A 6,000-nucleotide genomic window follows, 5' to 3' on the forward strand; every position below is an offset into this window, starting at 1 on the left:
TATGCTGGTGTCTTCTTAGATAGCATATCTAAGAAGGGATATACAGATGGAGAGTTCATGCTTCTAAAAAGGCCAGAGATGGAAACTTGAGGTGCAAAATTTTAGGAAAACTTCAGAAAAGCCTCAGGCTGATATGTTCACACTTTACTCGGTAGATTGTTTATAAATAATTTTTGATGAATATAGTTTTTTTTCAGGAAATATAGGGAGTTGCTTTTTTTTTCATCTGTGGCATTCAGCGCTTCAGCCATAGATGCACACTTTTATCAGAGATGCTTAATCATTTTTTAGTTTACTTTTCAAGAAGCCTGAAATGAGTTTGGGCTTTCTATGACTTTGACTGGTAAATAAATATGCAATACAGAGAACATCCACCTCATTTTAAATTTTCATTTTTCCCCCACAGAGAGAGCATATTTACTAATCTCTATTCCCAATTTTTGTCACCAGTGAAATAGTCTGGTTTGAACATCAATGAGCCACACACACACATACACACCTGTGCAAATCCTCACCTACTGTGACAGACAGTTTAGGAGTTTGCCATTCTAATTACCACTAGTTGAAACTCTGATTTCAAAAAATAATGAAACAAATTGAGGAATCCTTAGATTTTGCCTTATCTAAGTACCCAGCAAGAAAGATAAACTTCATTTAAAAAATGATGACTAGATTTTGTATCCAGCAGGAAGATATACAGCTTGAATAAGATGCCATGAGATAAATCAATAGGGTATCACGTATGATTGTTTTAAAAGGGCAAAAAGAGTCTACAGGATGTATAAGTATTATTTCAAATGCTTGTGTAAATACAGTTTAGTTCATCATCACCTTTCTAATTATACGTTCAGTTCCAAAGTACAGCCTCCGCTTCTTTGTTTAAAATGCCACCAACTGAACTAGCATTTCCATTAATACAAACAATGTTTACAGTGCCAGAAATGATGGTGGAAATACAGCAGTCTTTTGTTATTTGTAAACTAGACATACCTCAAAGAGATGTCCCATCAACTCTAACTGAGCATTCAGAACAAAGCCATTTAAAATACTATAGTTTTTAGATTCTTCATTAAATTGTTATATTCCTATAATAATAATTAGTATGTAGATAAGATATCATTTTATTTCTGAAAAATATAATTTGCATGCCTAAATAGATTAGGAATTAAATAATAGTTTATTTTCACACTAAGTAATCAACTTTGACACTTTTTATTTTTATTTTTTTAGAAACTTTAAAAAACTTTAGTTCCAGTTAACATACAACATTATATTAATTTCAGGTGTACAGCATAGGGGTTAGACATTTAGATGACTTACAAAAGTGATCATCTGATTTAGTCTAGTACCTGATACCTGATACCACACATAGTTATTATACTATAATTGACTATATTCCCCGTTCTATACTTTAGTTTCTTAATAAAAAAACAATTTCTTTTTCAGGTCAGTCATGGATCCACTAAATACTTGGAAACACACCTATAGCTTTGTTTGTAGTGGAGTCATATTCTCAGAAGACTATCAAATATATTAACTGCACTGACTATCAGTATGAACTCGGGAAGTTGCCAGACCCTTCCATGCCAGTTTCCTCATCTGTAAAGAGGAGATAATAATAGATCCTACCTCACAGGTTTGTTATGAAGATTAAATTAGTAAGTATTTGTTAGAGAGAAGAGTGAAATAAAAGTGTTTACTCTTGCTAATGGAGCATTGCACAGCAATGAACAGAAGTTCAAGAAGGAATAAAATGAGAAATATGTCAAGTATGGCCCAGCTGAATGGAAAGAAGACCTTGCACGTGCTGGGTTGTGAAGAAAACTGTTACATCTTTGGTCCACTCCAGTAACCAGGATATTATCTAGAAATATTATTGAGTCTTCCGTATTTAGGCTTATTTTCTCAATAATACCTGAACACACTGTTTTTAACATTCATGATCATCAGAAAGATAATTGTGAATAACAGAGTACTAAACTAACTGCCTTCGTCTTCAACCTTTACTTCTATTTTCCAGGGTTCTCCAGTTTTCAAACTTGATACACCTGGCATTTGACTCTTTTTTAAAAAGTTTTATTTAATTCTTGTTCAAGTACAGTTTTCTGTCTTATATTCCCAGCCCTGCCCCCCTCAGTGCTCCCCACCTCCCTCCCATTTCCACCCCCCACCTCCCTATTTCCGCCCCCCACCCCAGTTATTGTCCATGTGTCCTTTATACTTGTTCACGTGAGTCCTTCCCCTTTTTAAAAAATTAAATATATTTTATTGATTATGCCATTACAGTTGTCCTATTCCCCCCTTCATTCCCCTCCACCCTGCACACCCCTCGCCCACCATTTCCCCCTTTCATTTATGTCCATGTGTCACAAATTCTTTAGATTCTATATTTCCTATAATATTCTTGCCATCCCCCCATCTATTTTCTACCTACCATCTATGCTACTTATTCTCTGTACCTTCTCCTCCCTTCTCCTCCGCCCACTCCCCTGTTGCTAACCCTCCATGTGATCTCCATTTCTTTGTTTCCACTCCCAATCTAGCTATCCTCTTAGTTTGCTTTTGTTTTACGTGTCGTTGTTAATAACTGTGAGTTTGCTGTCCTTTCACTGTTCATATTTTTTATCTTCTTTTTCTTAGATAAGTCCCTTTAATATTTCATATAATAAGGGCTTGGTGATGATGAACTCCTTGAACTTGCCCTTATCTGAGAAGCACTTTATCTGCCCGTCCATTCTAAATGAAAGCTTTGCTGGATAGAGCAATCTTGGATGTAGGTCTTTGGATTTCATGACTTGGAATATTTCTTTTCAGCCCCTTCTTGCCTGGAAGGTCTCTTTTGAGAAATCCACTGACAGCCTGATGGGCACTCCTTTGTAGGTGACTGTCCCCTTATCTCTTGCTTCTTTTAGAATTCTCTCCTTCATTTTTATCTTGGCTAATGTAATTATGATGTGCCTTGGTGTGCTCCTTCTTGGGTCCAACTTCTTTGGGACTCTCTGAGCTTCCTGGATTTCCTGGAAGTCTATTTCCTTTGCCAGATTGGGGAAGTTCTTCTGTATTATTTGTTCAAATAAGTTTTCCACTTGTTGCTCTTCCTCTTCCCCTTCTGGTACCCCTATAATTCAGATGTTGGAATGTTTAAAGATATCCTAGAGGTTCTTAGGTTCTCCTCATTTTTTTGAATTCTTGTTTCTTCATTCTTTTCTGTTTGGTTATTTTTTTCTTCCCTCTGGTCCACTCGATTGATTTAAGTCCCAGTTTCCTTTCCATCACTATTGGTTTCCTGTGCATTTTCCTTCATTTCAATTAGTTTAGCCTTCATTTGTTCCTCTAATTTGTGACTAAAATCAACCAATTCTGTGAGCATCCTAATCACCAGTGTTTTGAACTATGCATTGAAAGGTTGGCTATTTTTTGGTCGCTTAGAATTATAGGCTCTGGGGCTTTGAGTTCTTCTTGAGCCATAATGTTTCATTCTGTTCGCACCTGTTATGTATGAGGGGCAGAGCCATAGGTGTTCACCAGGGCAGGGCAAACCAGTTGCTGGGTTGTGATGCTGTATGTGGGGACAGGGTCAGAGAGGGAAAAAAGATGGTGCTTTGCTCTGCTCTCTCTCAGATTTCTGCCCCCACTGCGGCTTTCCACAAGCAAATTGGGCCCTTCTGGTGCAGGTTCCCGGGTATGTGGGCTTGTGTACCCTCCAGGACCCTGTGGGTCTCTCCAACAAACTGTGAGCCTGGGAGCCTCTCCCAGCACCTCGACCCCAAAAGTCTTTTCAATTGGTGCTTTCAGGCTCTAATTCCTGTCGCTGGGGCCCTGGCCTGAGTGGTCTGTCTCACTGTTTTCTCCTTCACTTGGTTTGTCTGCGTGGGAATGTGTGACTGCAGTCAGCCAGCCGCCCTGCACCCTCACTGGGTCCGCCTGTTGCCTGGGATCCGACAACTGCCGCTGCCTACACTCTGGGGTTGGTACCCAACGATCTTTCCTGCCTGACCCTGCTCTGCTGCTGACTCAGCCCCTCTTACCTGTCTGGCTGAATGGATCCTTGTTGTTGGACTCCCGTATAGTTCAATTTTCTGTGTTTTGGCTGCGTTTTTGTTACTAAAACTTCATTGTCTTTAAACTTAGTTGTGCGAGGAGGCACAGTGTTTCCACCTACGCCTCCATCTTGGCTGGAAGTTCCATTTGACCTTTTTTTTTATTCCCATGTTTAGCTATTGATTCATTTGGTCCTTCCTTCTGATATTTCTACTTAGTCTGAACATGGATCATCATTATCTTTCTTCCTCGTCAACTACTCCTTGATGTTTTTTCTGTTGTTTGCCCTAATTCCCCCTTTCCTGTAATCAAAATAATTTTTTAAAGGAATATATGCTACCTTACCTCACCTGGTTGCTTATACTGAACTGTCCTGCTTCTAACAGCATAAGAGACACGCCGTGTATCCCTGGAATGAATGATGGTTACTGCCCTGCTAGTTCTCAGTGGTAACAATCCTAGTTAATTCCTCACCAACACATCTAAATCAAAGTAGAGAAGGAATGGCTTTATGGTACAATATACCAGTTTAAAGATATCAGTCTGGTCTTACTGCTTGATGTCACAGGTTAGAAGAAGAGAGAACCATATATCTTTGGATCTGAACTCATGACCTAAACATGAGTTCCAGCACCTGTTAAACATCCCAGAGCTAGTCTAGCTCTTAAAGTGATTTCTCACTGCTCATTTGAAAACAGACATTAAGGAGGAGAAAAAGGACACACGAAAACGGAGCATGAACTAAAAGACCTTTAGAAAATCAGTCTAATACTTGCCTAACCATGCTCAGTGGGAAGACTTGCTTTATTGAATCCATACTTTATCAGAATGACTTCTCAGAAGACACCTGTCCAAAAAAAACCCCCAACAAAACCTTGCTGAGCAGAAAACATTTTAGATGATGGAAGGAAGAAAAGACAATGATGGTGATTATTCCATATCCTCATCCCCTTCTTTGTCCCTTTTTTCACTAACATTCAAGCCAAGTTTCATGGAGAGTAGAATGTGGCAGCATGATGGAAAAAACTCTGGACCAAGCAATAGGTTCCAAGTGTGAGTCCAAGGTCTGTTGCTTAGGAAAGCTATTTCTCCCTTTGAACTTCAACATCTGTTCATATGAGGAAGTAGTAACATCTGTCTCACAGAAATGTTGTGAAGATACTTCTGTATGTATGACAGTAATATTGGATATTGTTACTGTTTTTTACTTGCAGTAAATGATTTGATATTATAGATCTAAATAATTAAAGTCCCTAAGCCTTATTTTATACCAAACTACATGTATGATTTTTTTGGCCTTTTCTCTTTTTTTTTCCAGAAATTCATAATCTCCACCTCTTCTGGGATGCAATATATAGAGGGCAAAGAGCTTAAACATTGGAATATGAGAGATCTGAAGTCAGACTCTGTTAAGCTCTCCAAATTAGTGACAGCCAAGGCTCTAACACTTGGTACTCCTTTCTTTAGTGTGTGGCTGACATCCATTTTGCAAAGTTGTGGAGAAGATTAGGGACAATGTATGAGGGTACCTAGCTTAGTAAATAATTCACACTAAACAACCATTATTTTGTAGGATTTTTAGATGCTTTCATACTGTCATCCAAAATATGGGTTTGCTTTTGTTCACAATTGCTTTATGGGTCTTCAGGTAACGTGCTTGATGGATAGTAAAGGCTGAAAAAATTTGGCCTTAAAAAAGATGACTCATTTGGATTGATAAATCATTAAATGGTAATTTAGTGGGCTCAAAAATTCTTTTTTTTGTTCAGATATCCTAAGTAGAAATTCTTTAGAAACTGAAGTCTCTGGGGAATGTGAACATTGTTAAGACATGGTTACTAGCTTTAGGAAGCTTACATCCTTATGGTATTTTTCTCTAATACATATGTCTTTGTATGGTTACTGGGCTATGAAGTCAGAAAAGCCAAACAGACTTTCTGAGATTAGCCAGAGGTTGTT

At 38.2% G+C, this 6,000-nt stretch overlaps 1 long non-coding RNA gene across 1 annotated transcript in view; it reads left to right on the plus strand.

Annotated features, from left to right (window-relative positions):
* LOC118977322 (uncharacterized) overlaps window positions 1–5,561 on the plus strand; it is a 35,347-nt gene extending 29,786 nt beyond the window's left edge. Inside the window, exons 3-4 of the long non-coding RNA XR_005064497.1 lie at window positions 1,447–1,658; window positions 5,360–5,561. This is a non-coding gene — a long non-coding RNA (uncharacterized LOC118977322). The remainder of the gene's footprint in view (window positions 1–1,446; window positions 1,659–5,359) is intronic.
* Window positions 5,562–6,000: the final 439 nt, after the last annotated feature.

The sequence above is a fragment of the Sturnira hondurensis genome, unplaced genomic scaffold, assembly GCF_014824575.4.
Source record: "Sturnira hondurensis isolate 20B ecotype Veracruz unplaced genomic scaffold, ASM1482457v3 Scaffold0021354, whole genome shotgun sequence".
Classification (NCBI taxonomy): Eukaryota; Metazoa; Chordata; class Mammalia; order Chiroptera; family Phyllostomidae; genus Sturnira; species Sturnira hondurensis.